Consider the following 17574-nt stretch of genomic DNA (forward strand, 5'->3'; position numbering starts at 1 on the left):
TAACTGGACACAAAAATAAAGTTCTAAACCCAAGAAAACTATTTATAATTTGCCTCCTCCATCACCTGTAATTTAAAAAACTAATTTGAACTATCACTCTTCACTCTTAATCTCTATCCAACAATGTCACCAAGCTTCTCAACACATAGAACCCCCATGATGCTCTGTGGCACAATCCCAGTACAACACGCTAGGTTCGTTCTCTGATCTTACATCTATGATTGGATGGACAACATGTCAGTTCATACTGCAAAAGCTTTGATTGGTTGGAGGACGTCCTCCGGAAGTGGTCATAACTACCATGTATGTCTACGGAAGGGGGTGAGGCCTACCAGCCTCCTAGGTTTTGTATTGAAGTCAATGTAGCCAGAGGAGGACGGAAGCTAGCTGTCCTCTGACTACACCATGGTGCTAGCCCAGACAGTGCTGTTGAAGTCAATGTAGACCTTCATTGCAAAACAGTGTATTTTAACCAATTATTTGGTGACATATGAATATATTTCGTTTAGTTTTTAATGTTTCACTATTTTTATGAAATTTCCCTGAGGAGGATGATCCTCCCCTTTCTCCTCTGAGGAGCCTCCACTGGCTGTCATGTCCTGACCAGTAAAGGGGTTATTTGTTATTGTAGTTTGGTCAGGACGTGGCAGGGGGTGTTTGTTTTATGTGGTTCAGGGTTTGTTGGGATATGTGTTTATGTAGAGGGGTGTTTGTTTAGAGTATTCCGGGGTTTTTGGTTATGTTCTATGTTTTGTATTTCTATGCTCTGTCTATGTTGTGTATTTCTTTGTGTTGGCCTGGTATGGCTCTCAATCAGGAACAGCTGTACATCGTTGTTGCTGATTGGGAGTCATACTTAGGTAGCCCTGTTTTCATCTGTCCTTTGTGGGAAGTTGTTTTTGCACTGCTGTGTTTAGCCTGTAATACTGTGCGTTCATTCGTTTTCTTGTTTTGTAAGTGTTCAAATAAAAGTTAAAATGAGCACTCAACCCGCTGCGCCTTGGTCTACTACATACGACGACCGTTACACTGGCCCTGAAAAAAAAGGCAATGCAGATTAATGAAAGCTTGCCTTTCAGTGCTGTTATTCAAGCTGTGTGAGGGAAACAGATTTATTTACACACTTGTTGTAATTTGTCATATCATTATCATTTAATGGTAAATGTATCTATTTTCTTTGAATTCTTATCATACATTACATTCAATGACATTTCATATCATTTCTGTAGTATGTGCAGACAAAAATGGATCATCTAGTTACATAGATTCACAAAGGTTGAAATATTAGATTTGGTGTTCTTAAGTTCTAACATAAAGTAAACCGTGCTGGTGGTGTTGGGTGGCATGCATCCAGGTAAACACAGTAGTGTTGTCCTTCAAGTTAGTATTGCGGCATGGGAGATGACACCTTGCGCATTTCCTGAACATTTGGGCTGAGTTCACACAGGAAGCAAATAACGTACCTGCAGGAATTTGGAATCTGTAGGACAAGTTGCCAACTTCCTAAAGCATTAGTGCTGGCTGCTGATCGGGCCGCCAAAAGCATGCCTCTGTAGTTTGGTCGCTGAGGAGCTGCAGCGATGAGACAAGATTGTAATCACGAAATTGGGGAGAAAAGGGGGTTAAAATAATAATCCGGCACTATGTACAAAGAGGGCAGGTGGAGGAAGAGAGTGAATTGGGAGCCTTGAATAAAGAGATGATCTTTTGAAGCGGATTACTGCTGAGTCACTCATGCCCTGGTCAACTGTACACTATATTGGAAGGATGTGCCCCAGTCAACTGTACAGTATATTGGAAGGATATGCCCCGGTCAACTGTACAGTATATTGGAAGGATATGCCCCGGTCAACTGTACAGTATATTGGAAGGATATGCCCCGGTCAACTGTACAGTATATTGGAAGGATATGCCCCGGTCAACTGTACAGTATATTGGAAGGATATGCCCCGGCTTTTTATTTTTATTTCCCTTTTGACTTTCACTTCATAATAAGACTATAGAGTTCTGGCTTTTTGGAGATCTGCACGACGGATCTTAGCCTGACAAAAAAAATATAGTTTTATATATTGGTTGTAGATAAGTGAGACCATCAATAACCATCTAGAAAAACTTTTGTGCGTTGTTGTTTTTCCAGTACATTGTCCTTTTAGTGCACATACAAAATTAAGTCAAGGGCAGTAGTGTGTGCAGGTCTTTGCACTTACCCAGCACTAACACACTAGATTTAGCTTATCTTATGCATATGACCCCATGCTGGATGCTTGAGGTGGGACCCACTTCCTCCAGACTTATGGCCCTCAGAGAGGCCTCCTCAGTGGGTGTCAGAACAGGGTCATGGAGAGGCTGCTTGTTCTAGGAAAGTTTGGGCCTGGAGCATATAATATCTGAAATTAGTTTACAATTATAGAACACAAACAGAAAAAAAAACAAAGGAACTTTTTATACCAACCTTCCATCCAGCCACCACCTGCTCTATGCGTTTTGGGCCAGAGGGCTGCTGGTTCAGTGGGAAGACCAGCTGTTCTGCCTTCTGGTTCTGCAGGACCACACTCTGCCAGCGGGACACCTCTTGACGTTTTCTCAAAAGCCACTTCTCTTTGGATCTGTAAAAGGATATTTGTTAAATCCTCAGTTGTAAACAGAGGCCTGCATTCAAGACTACCCATTGATGGTCTTACCCGTTCTGTCTACTTCCTGGTCAGGGGTGTTTCCAGGGTGCTCTGGTTGTGTTGAAGGTTCTTCAGCTGCTTCTCCGTCTTCATTAAGGCACTGGGGGTCTTACCCAAGGTTCCAATGAGGTCAAATTGATTTTGTCTAATTCACCTGTCATTCATGACACGCAGACAGCCATACAGTTCAGACTGTCAAATCACATGTTCCTGGATCTTGTCAGACATTTAGCTACACGTTTCACTAGTGAACTGCCAAACTATCTTGATATAAGCACAAAAATAAACAGGGTACATTTAGTTTAATTTACCTTTGACTGTGAATTCTGACACCTGAATGCTTTCTTCAGACCGTTCAGTAAGCTTCTTCCTAATAGTATGAATAATACACATTGACAAAAAAACGGATCAAGCATACATGACTACAAAAGCAACACAAATAAAAAATGTTACATTACATACTGGTGATTTAATTAAATTGGTAGGCTAAGTCCTCCGGTCTGCATTTCTCTTTGTTAGGTTGTAATTTGAAATACTTGCTACACCAGAAGTTAATGGTTATATGTAGGAGAAATGTATATGGTGGGGTCAATTGAGGGTGGATAAGATCCAGGGGTTTGGAAAGTTACTAAGTAAGGGAAAAGGCAATCACGTTGTTGTGGTCACTGATAAGGGTGGATAGCTGTAGATTAGGGAAGAATGTGGGCCGAGTTCAGGTCAGGTCAGGTCCCATGAAAGGAGAAGGAACAGTTTTATTACCCACATCACATAAATTCCTGCCTAGCAACAAAGATGTAGTGTTTAGAGAAAAGGAGGAGGCTAAGCCTAAAGGGGGCTATAAATACTTGTGCTTGTGTAAACATGTCTTTGTCTTAAGCAGCTGAATGACCCAGCGGTTGAATAAACTTGGTTTGAGCTTTACTAGTCGTCTGCGAGTTTTACTCTGTTCATTTAGAATCTAACATCTTGTACAACTCCAGAAGCCCCACTTATCTAGGAATGTACCATTAAAACATGATCAGTTCTGACCTTTTCTTCCCCCCCAAGCGAGCTGATAGCCTCCAGTAGCTTGCAGTGTTTCTTCTATCATCACTGCCTCCCTGTATCAAACAAGACACACAGTACCAAAGTTGACCGACCAATCCATAATTGATTTGCTTGGAAAAGTCAGATTCAATATAGTGATCTCCTTCTACATGTTTCTAAAATCCCAATAGACACATATGAGCAATTCCAGGTTAATGGAATAACTCTTTAAATCAGATTATTCACTTTAAAATGTATGCCAAACAAAAACCATTGATTTCAACATTTACAAATTATACAACTATGCAAAAGGACAGAAACCACTTAATGTCACCATTCTCTCTACCTCTGCTGAGCTGTACTCAATGAACAGCATTCTCACATACAACGCGTTCGGAAGGTATTCGAACCCTTTCCCTTTTTCCACATTTTGTTACGTTACAGCCTTATTCACAAATGTACTAAATTATTATTTTTCCTCATCAATCTACACACAATACCCTAAAATGACAACACAAAGACAGGTTTAGACATTTTTACAAATGTATACAAAACAAAAACAGATATATCATATTTACATAAGTATTCAGACCCTTTGATATGAGACTTGAAATTGAGCTCAGGTACTTCCTGTTTCCATTGATCATCCTTGAAATGTTTCTACAACTTGATTGTAGTCCACCTGTGGTAAATTCAATTCATTGGACATGATTTGGAAAGGCACACAACTGTCTATATAAGGTCCCACAGTTGACAGTGCCAAACAATTCTGAAAGTGCATGCAATTTTCAAGTGAAGTGCAAGCTACTCATAGTTGGGCTGCGAGCTACTCGCAATCGACCTGTTGGAGACCCCTGCCCTAGATCCACTCCAATTCACATATCACCACAATAGACCCAGAGATGACACAATCTCAATCGCACTCCACCGAAAACTGTCAAACAAATATCACATATCAGACAGTGCAAATTCCCAGCTACAATCTAGTCAATGGAACATTGACATTATCACACCCCTAGTTATCCACTATTGGCTTAAAAAGACAAATCTAACAATATCTGGCAATTAATTTCCAGCAATATTGCCCGTCTGTCTGCGTGGTGCTTGCGTATGTCTATCACTCCGTGTGTGGTCAGTTGATGTGATAACCGTCTTGTGTGTTGATTATAAATACTTTCCCCAAAGCCTTCTCAATTAACCCATCAGAGTCTGGGGGGGGGGGGTCTACTAAGCTATATGGAATTGTTTTAAGAAGGTCATACTGAGGACCAATAAGCTATTTGATTTTGAAGCAGTTTGTCTTACTGCTAAACACATTGCATTACAGATTCACCACATGGAACAGATAATCCCCCCCAAATATCAGCAGGAAGTTTTTTCTGAAGAGCCTCTCCTATATCTGAGAGATACTTTTGTATATATAGTGTATGTGGACACTCCTTCAAATTAGTAGATTTGGCTATTGCTGTTGCTGACAGGTGTATAAAATCGAGCACACCGCCATGCAATCTCCGCAGACAAACATTGGCAGTAGAATGACCTTCCTGAAGAGCTCAGTGACTTTCAACGTGGCACCGCCATTGGACTCTGGAGCAGTGGAAATGTGTTCTCTGGAGTGATGAATCACGCTTCACCATCTGGTAGTCCAACGGACGAATCTGGGTTTGGTGGATGCCAGGAGAACACTACCTGCCCCAATGCATAGTACCAACTGTACAGTTTGGAGGTGGAGGAGGAATAATGGTCTGGGGCTGTTTTTCATGGTTCGGGCTTGGCCCCTTAGTTCCAGTGAAGGGAAATCTTAATGCTACAGCATACAATGACATTCTAGACGAATCGAATTCTGTGCTTCCAACTTTGGGGAAGGCCCTTTCCTGCATGACAATGCTTCTGTGCACAAAGCAAAGTCCATACAGAAATGGTTTGTCGAGATCAGTGTGGAAGAACTTGACTGGCCTGCACAGAGCCCTGACCTCAACCCCATCGAACACCTTTGGGATGAATTGGAATACCGACTGCGAGCCAGGCCTAATCCTCCAACCTAACTAATGCTCCTCCAACCTAACTGTGGCTGAATGGAAGCAAGCCCCCACAGCTATGTTCTAACATCTAGTGGAAAGCCTACCCAGAAGAGTGGAGGCTGTTATAGCAGCAAAGGGGGGTACCAACTCCATATTAATGCCCATGATTTTGGAATGAGATGTTCAACGAGCAGTGAGCTTGTGTGGCCTACCACTTCGCAGCTGAGCCACTATTGCTCCTAGACATTTCCTCTTCATGATAACGGCACATACAGTTGCCCCGGGGCAGCTATAGCAGTGCAGAAATTTGACAAACTGACTTGTTGGAAAGGTGGCATCCTATGACGGTGCCACGTTGAAAACCACTGAGCTCTTCAGTAAGGCCATTCTACTGCCAATGTTTGTCTATGGCGATCGCATGGCTGTGTGCTCGATTTTATACACCTGTCAGCAACAGGTGTGACTAAAAAAGCCCAAACCACTAGTTTGAAGGGGTGTCTGCATTCTTTTGTATATATAGTGTATATTGAGAGAAAACATAGTGTACTACTTTCTCTTGTACACTAAGGACCCGCGGAAGAGTTGCCGGGGAGAGAAGAGAAGAACGTGACCATTTGAAAGGTAAAAAAAGATGAGTAGCTTGCGAAATATTTAATGGTAGAAAAGGTTGGAGACCCCTGATCCAGGGTGTCTGGGATGATGATGTTGATGTGTGTCATGACCAGCCTGTCAAAGCACTTCATAATTACAGATGTCATTTAGGCAAGTGACCTTGGGGCTCTTGGGAACAGGGACAATGATGGTCAGCTTGAAACGTGTTGGGATTACAGACTGAGACAAGGAGAGATTGAAAATGTCTGAAGACACTTGCCAGCTGGTCTTCGCATGCTTTGAGAATGAGCCCTGGATTTTTGTCCGGAGGCCTTGTGACTATTAGCCTTTTTTAAACGTTTTGCTCATATCGGCCACGGAGAGCGAGATCACACAGTCATCCGGAAAAGCAGGGGCTTTCACGCAAGGCACAGTGTTATATTCCTCGAAGCAAGCATAAAAGCCATTTAGCTCGTTTGGGAGTTCTGCATCACTGGGCAACTCATGGCTGGGTTTCCCTTTGTAATCCGTTAACGTCTGCAAACCCTGCCACATTCAACGAGCATCGGAGCCTGTGTAATAGGATTCCACCTTACTCCTATACTGGCCTTTTGCACGTTTGATGTCTCGTCTGATGTCGTAGCTTGATTTCTTGTATGCGCCCATGTCCGTGTCCCGTTCCTTGTAAGGGGTAGCTCTAGCCTTTAGTCCAGCGCGGATGTTGCCTGTAATCCATGTTTTTTTGTTTGGATACGTTCGTATCACTGGTACTTCCTGTTTGAGCAGGAGAGTAGTCATGGTCAGATTGAGGTAGGGTGGTATTTTGCCTTCTCTCCCCTATGAACTCACAGCGAATTGCGGAGTGGTAACGTGCTTAACCATGACGCTGTTAAAAAACTCAAGGTTTAAAATGGTACAGTTCGTGCATATTTAGGAGTTGATAAATAAATGAAGTCGGAACGGAAAGCTAGGAACTTCCTCTTTAAACTGTTGTTTCCTGCGCAATTGCAAGAATTGTTGGCCATTGACTGCTTGTCAGAATGCAGGTTTCCCTCTGACTCGTAACTTGAATGCGACTCGAGATTAATATTTATCTCATATAGAACACACAACAAGCAGACAATGTAAATTGATAAAACATTCTACCATGGGGTTGTCCAATTTTTCAAATCATTACTTGTTACTTTGTTTGCAGAGGAAAAGTAAATGTGGACAGTTCTAGCATCTTCAAAGTGGGCCTCGACAGAAATATTTGTTCATGTTTCATATTTTTTGGACGTGGCGACAATGATTTTGCCATGGCGCAACACCACAGTTAAATGAGTACAGCAGAAAGGCTGGAGCTATGGATGCAAGGACTGACCATCTTATGATATCAACATTATAGTTTTAACAATGTTTTGAGGCTATACAGTGTTTGTTTACATTTACAATGTTTATAAACATTGGCGTAAAACAAGCTAATACTTTGGGTTCGGATGAAGTACGGCAGCTGAACTAAGCTCATGAAGCATTTATAAGTTACATTCTTCAAGAATCAATGGGTATATCATGGTATTCCATGCCTAAAATGTATGTAGCAACTAAGGATTCTAGCTTTAAATTACAGTGCATTAATTAGAGGAAAGAAAAAAAAACGTTTGAGTTTAAAGATTTTTAATTGGTGGAGCACTGCAGATACCAATATCCCTGTGAGCCTCCCAGGCCCATGTTGCCCAGGGTTAAAAACATAAATTAATAATATTACATTGTAATGTATTGTATTACACCTTCTAAAGTTATTCCCGGATCCCGTGGCGAAAATAATTTTTGTCTGTTAGAAATATTCATAAATAAAATGACCCCACTGAGAAAATGACCCGGACTGACCAAATTTGAACAACTTTTCTGACGAAGGCCGTGAGGCCGATACGTAAAGCTTATTAAAGATCAGTGATACTATCAAGAGCAGTGTGCGGTTTCCTTTTTCCTTCAACTACTTTTCAACGTCCATGGACGTCCCTTGTTGGCCGGTCGCTCGGGGGGGGGATGCTTGTTACAGTAAATGGAGGGTAGGTGGTAGGTGTCATGGTAGGTATCCGTAAGAGCCATGAGATGTGACATTAACTGGGCGAGTGAGAAGAGCGGCAGCAAAAGGGAGAATGAGGGGTCGTCCAGACTTTTCACAGTCTTGCTTTGTCCACCAAATGGAAGAAAAACTGTCATGAGCTGAACATAACAGTCAGTGGAAGGAAGGACAGTAGCAGGTGACCTAACTGTGGTTTGTGACTACATTGATTTCCCATTGTAGCCAATTCAGTTGCAGTAATTAACGATTTGGTAACAGGAATAATTCATAAACAACCTTGATATCAGTAAAAACACTAACTAATTGGTAGGTCTACCTTAATTGTTAATTCTGGGAGCTTTCATTTATCCTCCGTCATGAGGGAGAGAAATTTGAATATTTTAAAGATGTTTCGATTTTTTGGGTAATGGAATTACAAGGCACAAAGCAATGTTTCTTAAACATACAGAAGGCAAATAATTTCTCCAAAACTAAATATAAGTGTTGCTATTAGATGGCAGGAGTTCTTACTTCAACATTATTTAGGGTGTCCAAGCAAAAATGCCTATTTTGACCAATGGGTAAAATAATATGTTAATTGTGTAGATAATCCCCTAAAATACTGTCTATCATAATCCGTAAAAAAATGATTGGAGTTTTTTTCCCTTGTTGGATGGTCAAAATTAGGGTGACTAAATTAATGGAGGCCACAAAAAAAAGTGGTCAAAAATAAGGAAGATTGCACAGCATCGAATTAGCTTGGCTGGATGCTGTGCGAGAACGAAGGCTAGGTGACAGGATTCCCTTTCCCGTTGAACTCGTCATATTTCTTCTCTAATTTATTTGTATTTAACTAGGCAAGTAAGTGAAGAACTAATTCTTATATACAATGACAACCTATCCCGGACAACGCTGGGCCAATTGCGCCGCACCGATGGGACTCCCAATCATGGCCGGATGTGATTCAGCCTGGATTCAAACCAGGGACTGTAGTGACGCCTCTTGCATTGAGATGCTGTGCCTTAGACCGCTGCGCCACTCGGGAGCCACAGGACATCATTTTGAGATTTTGAGACATGACGTAGTACTTTCATATTTAGTATCCGCTTTTAATATCTATTTCTCACAAAAACAAGTGTATCTCTGAAATGTCAACAGCGTCAGGACAATGTGTGTACCACAAGTTTTTTATTTTCAAAGCCTTTCACACTTCATTCCGCTCGTGATACTAATTTGTCCTTTTGCAACCTGCGGAAATGACCACCACATGTAAAATCAAGTTGCAACGAGAAAGCTGCACACCTCTGTCAACACAGCTCGGTGCTTATTATCGGATGTATTAGATTACGAATTCTGACTTTTTGGATATAGTGTTAATTCAATATTTTGAGAAAACCCCCACTGGACGATTCAGAAGAATCAAATGTCTTGGTGAAACGTATTTTTTTATTTTTTATTTAAAAGTATTTTATAACATAGGGAAGTGAAATTCATCACCAAAGGCATATTCACCCACTGGGCAGAGTGACGCATTTCTAATCCATCTGTTTGCCCAGAAATCAAAGCCTTTGCTTATTCCTCATTTAAAGGTTTGAAACTTTCATAAATGTATATATATATATTTTTAATATTGGCTCTTAGTTTTCATTTGACACCCAATTTGACATGCTCAGAACTAGAGATGAAACGGTATGAAGATTTTATTTCACAATTATAGTGACCAAAATGATCCCAGTATTATCACGGTATTGTTAAAACGTGCTGGAAATGTTCAAAAAGTACTGATACACACACTGAAATCATTTCACCAAGTTTAATATGGAAATCCATTTTGTGTGCATAAACATTAAAATAATAACATTAACATTAAAGATGGCACCATGTGGCCATGAGAGGTAAAAGTTTCCCTAGTGCAGGTTTAAATGAACACAACCTTAAGTAAGCAAATCAAATGTGCATATAAAAGCAACACAAGTAAAGCAATGTGCATGTAAGAACCATACAACCATATGTAAACACATCCAATGTGCATGTAAGAACAATACAACCACATGTAAACACATCCAATGTGCATGTAAGAACAATACAACCATATGTAAACACATCCAATGTGCATGTAAGAACAATACAACCACATGTAAACACATCCAATGTGCATGTAAGAACAATACAACCACATGTAAACACATCCAATGTGCATGTAAGAACAATACAACCACATGTAAACACATCCAATGTGCATGTAAGAACAATACAACCATATGTAAACACATCCAATGTGCAGGTGTTGACATTAAAATAACAACACAAAATATGTAAAAAAAAAAAAAAATGAAATGAACAGCACAGATTGTATGTTCGTTCTCTCCTTCATGAATAAATAAGGGGCTGCTGGTCTAACATCCTGTATATATGCATCTTTGTTCACTTGAGATTGAAATGTAAAAATGTCAGCATATTTACTTTGTCCGGTTTAAGTAGTGATCTGCGAGGGGAGACAATGTGCCCGCTGGCACTGAACACTCTATCAAAAGCTTCCTGGCAACCCTGGCAAGGTGAGGCAGCTCTGATTTATGGCCCCTCAACCACACCAGTGGATCCTCTTCTGCTGGAATGGGTGGGGCCCCTCCACCACACCAGTGGAACCTCTTCTGCTGGAATGGGTGGGGCCCCTCCACCACACCAGTGGAACCTCTTCTGCTGGAATGGGTGGGGTCCCTCCACCACACCAGTGGATCCTCTTCTGCTGGAATGGGTGGCAGAGACAAGTAGACCTTGATCTCTTCTTTCACTCTGTCTTCTGGGGTGGTCGGAATCTGACCCTCTTCACCTCTCTGCTGCCTCCTTCTCAATAACCCAGCCAGAACTTTCCCCTTCGATGCCGCTGTGGAGGTGTTGGTGGTGGAGGTGCTGCTGGTGCTTTGTGGTTCTTCCCTGACTTGTGCAGCTGCCAGCTTCAAGGCCTCCTGGACACAGCTGTCAGTGTCAACTTTTGCAGCCTCAGGCTCATCTAAAAAGGCTCCTTTTGAAGCGGGGGTCAATGAAACAAGCCATGTGCATGACTCTCTTTGCCTTCTCTGTGTATCTGTTGTTAAGGTCTTCTCTCATTACCCCTTTCATCTCCTTGGTCAGGCATGGCTCTGTATCCTTTTCCACCAGAACATCACAGGTGATGTGGTCCAGGACAGGCTTGATGGCTGACAGTGTCACTCGTGTCTCTGAGGCAAGTGCATCTATAAACTTGCTCAGAGGTTCAAGGATCTGGCACAGTTTCTCCATGACACTTATCTCGGCATCCTTGGGCATCAGATGCCATGTTCCACTTTCTCCAGCCAGTGTTTTGCACAGACTGGCTGCTGTTGGCTGAGGAAAGCTCAAGCATCTTGTGTGTAGATCCCCATCGAGTCACCACATCATGGATCAGAGCCTTTTGTGGCATGTTGAGGCCAGCTTGCTTTTCTCTCAGTTCTCTCCTCTTCCAGCTCCATGAGAAGCCTTGGACCAGATGACAGCAGGCCTTGACTGCTGTGTCAATTCTGAATTTTCAGAGCCTTTGAGATGGCCAGGTTGAAATTATGGCCAAAGCACCCAAGCCACAGATCTGGGAACTCTTCAAAAGCCTTGATCATGTTTGTTGTGTTGTCTGTGGTTATGCAGACCAGGTCTTTCTTGTTGATCCCCCACTCTTCCAGCATATTCTCAAAAAACACTCTGATGATGTGAGCCAAGTGATCTTTTGGGAAGAACTGTGTTTCCAGGCAGTTTTGATTCCAGTTACCAGTCTGGGGTGAGGTAATGGATAGTGAAGCTGATATAGGGTTGACCACCCCCGCTTTTACTGGTCCAGAGGTCAGTAGTTGCAGCAAACCATGTGCCTTGAGCCAAACTTTTTCTAACATCAGCTTTAACCTGGTTGTACAGGTTTGGGATTTCAGTCTTGGAAAATAATGTTCGTGATGGCACTTTGTAGTGAGGCGCGGCAACCTTCATCAGCCTCAGAAAGCCAGGCCTCTCAACAATTTGAAATGGTATCATGTCCTTTGCAATGTAATATGAAAGGGCTGCAGTGAGGTCTTGAGCATTTTTTGATGTGGGTGCATAAGCAGCCTGCCTTTTAAATACTTGCTGGAGTGTCTGTGTCCCAACCGTAGATAAGGAGGGAACAGTAGCATCACTGGGTTTGCCTGCCGCATGCCCACTCTGTAAACAAGGGAATAGCAAATGTATTATTATGATTAACACACACACACACACACACACACACACACACACACACACACACACACTCTTCTGTGTTGCATTTGAGTATATGCAATGACCCCATGCACAATTTACATAAATACAAATGAGTCTTAGTAATTGCAATGAGCCCGATATTTTTATTTTTTTGCATGGGTGACCATCTCCGATTAAGTTTCCCTCAGCACTCTTGTAAAACCCAAAATACGACCACACTTCAGATATGGTCCTCTTAGAAGGCTGAAAAACCTCCTGAGCGCTGTCACTGCCTTCCGCCATGTTTTCACACAAAACAAAACCCACGTTGCATGCTGCGCCTGCGTCAGACTGTTGCTAACTTTTGCTTGATGCTGGACAGTATTTACAGTGAGTTTTTCAAGCCACGGTAATCAAACACAGTTTAAATGATAATTAAAGTTTGAAACGGTAATGCTAACCGTTGGGAATTTTACTGTGATTTATCGTGATACCGGTAACCGTTTCATCCCTACTCAGAACTTTACATGTTGATGCTTATGGGTCCTTTCAGATGGAAATGCCCATATGCTACTGTTTTATTTTCTCAAGATAATAACTGCAGTGGTGTGTGTATCCCACCTCATCCTCACTGGCACTAGTTATGTAATCTGCTAGTGCTTGATGAAGTTCCTCTTCATCCATCCCCTGGACCATCGTTGCACTGGAGTGAGGGACAACAATCATTACTTATGTTGCAAATCGCTTGTTGTTATTATTGTATCATCAATATCTGATTTAGCTAACAAAGATCGTCATCATTAGCCCTGGAGTTTTGTGTAATGTTACAGGGTGTCGCTTGTTAGTTAGCAAATGGTCTTCCATATGGACAAGGAAAAATTGTCAGGCTTACTTTGGTCAGCCAGGTAGCTACAACGCTAATATGAGCTAACTAGCGAATGTAATTTAGATGTCTCTGGCACCATCAGTGGCTCTCGACCTTTCATTTCAACTAACCAGTAGCACAACAAAAAATATCAGTAACAGCCCGAGTTATTGAAAAGCCTAGAGTTCGTTGCACAAACCTTGAAATCTTCATAGTTTCTGCACCCTTTAGTGCGATTTTGACTAGCTAGACTCACATGTGCAATGTAAATATAAACACGTGCTCCACAGCTGGCGTGTTCGAGGACATCAATGCTGTGCACTGCACAGTCAGTGCACGTGGCCCAGATCAAAGATTATCTATATTGACAATATGGTTGGCTGACCACTCTAATGATGGAAATACATGTATGCAAAGGCGAAAGCCAGGCGGGAGGAAGCAAAATCAGGTGGGAACATTCTAGCCCAGGGCTCTCAAACCCTGTTCCTGGAGAGCTAGGTTTTTGCTCCAACCCTAATTGTAACTAACCTGATTCAGTTTGGGCTATAACAACCTAAGCATTATGAAACTTCTATTTGATCAAATAAGCCTCAGCTATCAAAATAGCAATTAACTTTTATCTTGACCAAATTAGACACTCGCATTGCCCCCCCCCAATACAAAAACATCTAATTTGGTCTGCTTAAAAAACTTCTTAGGGCTAGGTGTTCCGTGAGCGGGACACCTGCTGACAACATCCGGTGAAATTGGAGGTCGCGCAATTCAAATAAATATTCGTAATATTAAAACATTCATGAACATACAAGTGTCTTATATCATTTAAAAGCTTAACTTCTTGTTAATCTAACTGTGTTGTCATGTTTCTAAATGGCTTTACGGTGAAAGCATACCATGTGATTGTCTGAGGACAGCGCCCCACATCAGCATATTTTTCAACCAGAACAGGCTTCACAAAGTCCCAAATAGCGATTAAATAAATTATTTACATTTGAAGATCTTCCTCTGCAAACCCAAGGGTCCCAGCTACAACATGAATGGTTGTTTTGTTCGATAAAATCCTTCTTTGTATCCCAAAAAGTCTGTTAAATTGGCACCATTGATTTCAGTAATCCACTCGTTCAACATGCAGACAAAGGAGTCCAAAAAGCTACCGCTAAACTTCATCCAAACAAGTCAAACGACGTTTCTATTTAATCCTCAGGTACTCTAAAATGTAAATAAACTATAATATTTTACACAGAATGTAGTATGTTCAACAGGAAAGGAAAATTCGTAAGCGCGCGCCGAAAGACTGATTTCCTTCAGGTGGTTCTCTAACAAAAACTCCAAATACTTGTTCGTTTTAATAAAAAGAGGCCTTAAACCTTGAATAAAGACTGTTGACATCTAGTGGGAGCCATAGGAATTGCAATCTGGGTGACGGAGTTACATAGAAACAATAGGTTTCCATAATAAGAGCCTGGGAGCTCAAAAAAAAATATCCTGGTCGGATTTTCACCTGCCATATCAATTATGTTATAGTTTCAGACATTATTTTAACAGTTTTAGAAACTCAAAGTGTTTTCTATCCAATGCTACCAATTATATGCATATCCTGGCTTCTGGGCATAAGTAACAGGCAGTTTACTTTGGGCACATCAGTCAGGTAGAAATTCAGGAAACTACATTTTACATTTTAGTCATTTAGCAGACGCTCTTATCCAGAGCAACTTACAGTAGTGAATGCATACATTTCAAACATTATTTTTCTACCTCGGTACTGGTCCCCTGTGGGAATCAAACCCACAACCCTGGCATTGCAAACACCATGCTCTACCAACTGAGCCACACGGCTCTACTTAGACCCTACCCCTAAGAAGTTTTAATCTGCACAGACATATTTTTCCTTTCGCTTCTTCTCTTCCTCTCTGCCCAGATGTGATGAAATTGACCCCTTGCCCTGCTCTAACATTCACTTTAGAAAAACTCCTGGCTCTCTAATCATAACCATCCAGTCCATAATGAATGAGTGAGTCTTATCTTCTTCTGATCTTTATCTATCTATCTATCTATCTACAGTTGAAGTTGAAGTTTACATACACCTTAGCCAAATACATTTACACTCAATTTTTCACAACATTTAATCCTAGTAGAAATTCCCTTTCTTAGGTCAGTTAGGATCACCACTTTATTTTAAGAATGTTAAATGTCAGAATATGTAAGGGCTGTCTGAAGAGAGAGACCAAGGTGCAGCGGAGTTAGTGTTCATCATAAGAATTTAATAGACCAACGTGAACACTTTACAAAAACAAGAAAACTGACAGCCAAAACAGTCCTGTCAGGTGCAAACACTAACAGAAACAATTACCCACAAAACCCAAAGGAAAAACATGCTCCTTATGTGTGACTCCCAATCAGCAACAACGAGCTTCAGCTGTGCCTGATTGGGAGCCACACACACGGCCCAAAACAAAGAAATACAAAAACATAGAAAAAGGAACATAGAACGCCCACCCAATGTAACACCCTGGCCTAACCAAAATAAAGAACAAAAAACTCTCTCTATGGCCAGGGCGTTACAGAATAATAGTAGAGAGAATGATTTGTTTCATCTTTTATTTCTTTCAACACATTCCCAGTGGGTCAGAAGTTTACATACACTCAATTAGTATTTGGTAACTTTGCCTTTAAATTGTTTAACTTGGGTCAAACGTTTCGGGTAGATTTCCACAAACTTCCCACAATAAGTTGGGTGAATTTTGGCCCATTCCTCCTGACAGAGCTGGTGTAACTAAGTCAGGTTTGCTGGCCTCCTTGCTCGCACATGCTTTTTCAGTTCTGCCCACACAATTTCTATGGGATTGAGGTCAGGGCTTTGTGATGGCCACTCCAATACCTTGACTTTGTTGTCCTTAAGCCATTTTGCCACAACTTTGGAAGTATGCTTGGGGTCATTGTCCATTTGGAAGACCCATTTGTGACCAAGCTTTAACTTCCTGACTGATGTCTTGAGATGTTGCTTCAATATATCCACATCATTTTCCTGCCTCATGATGCCATCTATTTTGTGAAGTGCACCAGTCCCTCCTGCAGCAAAGCACCCCAACAACATGATGCTGCGACCCCTGTGCTTCACGGTTGGGATGGTGTTCTTCGGCTTGCAAGCCTCCCCTTTTTCCTCCAAACATAACGATTGTTATTATTGCCAAACAGTTCTGTTTTTGTTTCATCAGACCAGAGGACATTTCTCCAAAAAGTACAATCTTTGTCCCCATGTGCAGTTGCAAAGTCTGGCTTTTTTATGGCGGTTTTAGAGCAGTTGCTTCTTCCTTGCTGTGCGGCCTTTCAGGTTATGTCGATATAGGACTCGTTTTACTGTGGATATAGATACTTTTGTATCTGTTTCTTCCATTATCTTCACAAGGTCCTTTGCTGTTGTTCTGGGATTGATTTACACTTTTCGCACCAAAGCACGTTCATCTTTAGGAGACAGAACGCATCTCCTTCCTGAGCGGTATGACGGCTGCATGGTTCCATGGTGTTTATGCTTGCGTACTATTGTTTGTACAGATGAACGTGGTACCTTCAGGTGTTTGGAAAATGCTCCCAAGTATGAACCAGACTTGTGGAGTTCTACAATTTCTTTTCTGAGGCCTTGGCTGATTTCTTTTGATTTTCCCATGATGTCAAGCAAAGAGGCACTGAGTTTGAAGGTAGGCCTTGAAATACATCCACAGGTACACCTCCAATTGACACAAATTATGTCATTTAGCCTATCAGAAGCTTCTAAAACCATGACATTATTTTCTGGAATTTTCCAAGCTGTTTAAAGGCACCGTCAACTTAGTGTATGTAAACTTGTGACCGACTGGAATTGTGATACAGTGAATTATAAGTGAAATAATCTGTCTGTAAACAATTATTGTAAAAATTACTTGCGTCATGCACAAAGTAGATGTCCTAACCGACTTGCCAAAACTATAGTTTGTTAACAAGAAATTTGTGGAGTGGTTGAAAAATGAGTTTTAATGACTCAACCTAAGTGTATGTAAACTTCCAACTTCAACTGTAAGTATTCAGACCTTTTACTATGAGACTCCAAATTGAGCTCCGGTGCATCCTGTTTCCATCCTTGAGATGTTTCTCAGTCCATCTGTG

The 17574-nt window shown here is 41.5% G+C and overlaps 1 long non-coding RNA gene across 3 annotated transcripts; it reads right to left on the minus strand.

The window, feature by feature from the left end:
- Positions 1-973: 973 nt before the first annotated feature.
- On the minus strand, positions 974-5197 carry LOC106603044 (uncharacterized). Of its 3 annotated transcripts, none has more exons than XR_001328361.2 (6): positions 4291-5197; positions 3702-3772; positions 2984-3042; positions 2682-2826; positions 2453-2606; positions 974-2371 (listed from the first exon to the last, which is right to left on the minus strand). It is a non-coding gene; the product is annotated as an uncharacterized lncRNA (long non-coding RNA). The 3 variants fall into 3 exon arrangements; XR_006769615.1 differs by having other exon boundaries at positions 4277-5197; XR_001328359.2 differs by lacking the exon at positions 4291-5197 and having other exon boundaries at positions 975-2371; positions 3702-4223.
- Between the last annotated feature and the right edge of the window lie 12377 nt (positions 5198-17574).

Source organism: Salmo salar, chromosome ssa04 (assembly GCF_905237065.1).
Source record: "Salmo salar chromosome ssa04, Ssal_v3.1, whole genome shotgun sequence".
Lineage (NCBI taxonomy): Eukaryota > Metazoa > Chordata > Actinopteri > Salmoniformes > Salmonidae > Salmo > Salmo salar.